The following is a 3743-nucleotide window of genomic DNA, read 5'->3' as shown; positions in this document are numbered from 1 at the left end:
TGGGTCTTCGCTGCTGCGCACAGGCTTTCTCTAGTTGCAGCGAGCGGGGTCTACTCTTCGTTGCAGTGCGCGGGCTTCTCATTGCAGTGGCTTCTCTTGTGGCAGAGCACCGGCTCTAGGTGTGCAGGCTTCAGTAGTTGTGGCATGTGGGCTCAGTAGTTGTGGCACACAGGCTTAGCTGCTCCGTGGCATGTGCGATCTTCCCGGACCAGGGCTCGAACCCGTGTCCCCTGCATTGGTAGGCGGATTCTTAACCACTGCTCCACCAGGGAAGCCCTAGGAGACGTTTTTTTTTTTTTTTTTTTTGCAGTACGCGGGCCCCTCACTGTTGTGGCCTCTCCCGTTGCGGAGCACAGGCTCCGGACGCGCAGGCTCAGCGGCCATGGCTCACGGGCCCAGCCGCTCCACGGCATGTGGGATCTTTCCGGACCGGGGCACGAACCCATGTCCCCTGCATCGGCAGGTGGACTCTCAACCACTGCGCCACCAGGGAAGCCCCCTAGGAGACTTTTAAAGCAGAAAAACACAGGAGGCCAGCAAGAATGACCTCTCTTTCCAGGGACCAGTCTATACCTTCCAGGTAACAAATGCACTCTTCATCCCCAGAAGGGAGAAATGCATGTGAAAACACAGATTACCATAATCTGCTGTGTAACATAAAAATGTACAAAATGCAGATTTATCTTTGTGACCTATAGGACCTTCACCTTTTAATTAAAATGACAGAGTCCCCTGAAAACCCATCAATCATAGTCAATGCCAAAGTATTTTTGGTAACTGGGGCCAGGGGAGCAGAAACAATAAAACTCTCACATGAACCAAGTGAAGTTTCCTCTTCTAGAATTTAGAATGGAGCCTAAGACACAGCAAATCATTCTGGAATAAGCTGCTGAAGGAGGGAGATACACATTTGGGGGTTGTGGGGTGGCCATCCTTGTCTCATCACATGCGGGGGGAACAAAGAAAGCCTGTCTTCACAGAGACAAGATCAGCACAGATGTGCCAAGAGCAGAAACGACCCAGAAGAGCTTGATCATGACCCTGAAGATCGTTCTATTTTTAGCCTTTCCTTGGCCCGCTTTTATTCCTTCCCTTGGATTCCACAGAAATGGCTATAACTTTTCAAAAAATAATAACATTTTTGTTTGGCCTCGCTAGAGTGAATTTTTAATTGTCATTTTTGTTTGGTCTCGCTAGACTGAATTTTTAATTGTCCCATTCCACAGATAGGGAAACTGAGCCCTCAGGAGTTATCTTCCCCAGGTGGCAAAGCTAATCGGTAGTAGAGCTGGGCTTTCCACCCAAGCTTTGTAACACAAGAGCCACTCTGTCTGCACTGTCCAACTGGTAGCTACTAGTTACATGTGGTCATTGAAATTTCAATGAACTTAAATAAAGTCAAATTTACAATTGAGTTCATCGGTGGCCTTAGTCACAGTTCAAGTGCTCAGCAGCTCCATGCGGTCACTACTGTCGTCGTGAACAGCACAGCTACAGAACATCTCCACCACTGCAGAAAGTTTGATGAGGTGGCGCTGGATCCCTGAAGGAACAAACCTCTTCATTTGTAAAATCTGAAACGAACTGCAAAGGCTCATTTCAGCCACTCTGCCAAATGCAGTGGGACCCACTGGAACCTGGATATATGTCTCACCATCCCAAAGCTTAGGCTCTTGTCTGCACCGCTTCATAGCCTTTCAGTGGACAAATCATTGAACCTCTCTGTACCTCAAGTTCTTCATCTCGGATATGGATATTAAAATAGCTACCAGGGTTACTGTGGGATTCAAATGAGGTATGGTACAGGGAAGGGCTCCGTGGACTGCACCTGTACTAATATGAGTTGTTCTAATGAGTAAAGCAGCAGCTTACGACCACTTCCAGAGCCTGTATTAATGCCTGGCTCTGCTCTAAGAGTTTTCTAGGCATTAACTCTCTTCATCTTCTCTACGTGCTTGGAGGTATTTGCTATCATTATCCCCATTCACAGAGGAGGAAATTTGGATGCAGGGAAGTGATTTACCCTGGGATTTACCCAGGGTCAGCTACCAAGTACCAAGCGGCAGAGCTGGGATCTGAGCCCAGGTTCCAGAGGCTGCCTTCTCAACTACTGGGTACACTGCCTTTCCAATATCTAAAAATGGGCATTCACCCCTCCCTCCCTTTTACCCCACCACCATTTTTTCCAGCTGATACCTAAATAGTTCACTTTGTGTATGTGCACTCCAGTTATAATCTTGTCTCTTCCAATATTTTTCCCTCGTGCACAGATATAGATATAGATTTTGTATATGGGTATGAGAAGCTTACTAAGGACACAAAAACACTTGATGTCAAAACCAAAAGCAGGCTTGTTCACTCTACACCATTCTGCAGAGCAGTAACCAGCAAACAGATCCCGCCTGAGAAAACCTGACAAACCAAGTTAGTAAAATCACTCTGCAAAGTATTTTCAATCTAATAACTAATTTCAGACACCATTGGTTCTCCCAATCAATGGCCATTTCTATTATAGATGAAAGGAACCAAAAAAAACAGCAGAGACAGGAATCCTGAGAGATAACAACCCAGCATCACCACTCTCATTATTAATGTTCACCAGAGTCCTTGGATAGAATTCAGGGGGTTCATGAACTGGGATGAGGGGGGAAAAAAATGACGTCTTCATTTTCACTAACTCCTATTTAAAACACCATTCCCTTCGACTGTAAACGTCAGCAACAAACCAGAGGGGCAGTTAGCGGTTTCTAGGACTTGACCACAAACAGAAACCTCAGGTATTTTCAAGTCACGTGACAGTCTGTTGCAGATACCTCAAAACATGTGCCCATCACAACCTCATAATTAGAGAGTTAATGGATCTGCCTGTAAGTCGTGTTGTTTAATGCATCCATGCAGAAGTATGCATGTCCTGTATCACGAACAAGGTTAACGTTTTGATGACCGCACTTCTGTAGACGTGGCTTCTTTTGTAATCCTACAAACTTTGTTTTATGTGTTTTACAACATTATTTTGAGACGGGATCCACTGGCTTCACCGAGCCTCCCAGGGAACCCACAGCAAAGAAGAGGTTAAAGGATCTACACCCTAGGAGATGGCAAAACCCTATCTTCGATGTGCAATACCACAGCTGCCTTCTCCCTTCTCCCCCAACACCCACCCTACATAAGCTGAAACTTTCACCCATCAGTTCTGCCGGTACTGACACAGAAGTTTGAAAGAAAACTGACGGATGATGTAATGACTTCTGTGCAGGGCATAAATCAGTCACAAAAGTACCAGATAGGGCTCCCCTGGTGGCGCAGTGGTTGAGAGTCCGCCTGCCGATGCAGGGGACGCGGGTTCGTGCCCCGGTCCGGGAAGATCCCACGTGCCGCGGAGCGGCTGGGCCCGTGGGCCTATGGCCGCTGAGCCTGTGCTTCCGGAGCCTATGCTCCGCAACGGGAGAGGCCACGCCAGTGAGAGGCCCGCGTACCGCAAAAAAAAAAAGAAACTAGGAGAGCTGGGGGCCGGTGGATTGCTCAGTGAACAGCTATAAGAAAAATGAGGCGAAGTTTTTAGATCTTTAGAATAACAGGTCTCAGAAGTCCAAGAGACCCTTGTCAGCCTGAAAGATGTAAAACACATAAGCAGGCAAACGCTCATAAAGACATTCATAAAAGGTTTCCCAATTTATACTGTAAATGTCTATGCAGGCTGTGACAAAGGACAGGCAACGACAAAGTGAAATTATCCGTGTGAA

The sequence above is a fragment of the Neophocaena asiaeorientalis genome, unplaced genomic scaffold, assembly GCF_003031525.2.
Source record: "Neophocaena asiaeorientalis asiaeorientalis breed wild unplaced genomic scaffold, Neophocaena_asiaeorientalis_V1.1 scaffold130, whole genome shotgun sequence".
In the NCBI taxonomy this organism is placed as follows: domain Eukaryota; kingdom Metazoa; phylum Chordata; class Mammalia; order Artiodactyla; family Phocoenidae; genus Neophocaena; species Neophocaena asiaeorientalis.
Note: the sequence above shows the minus strand (reverse complement) of the source record.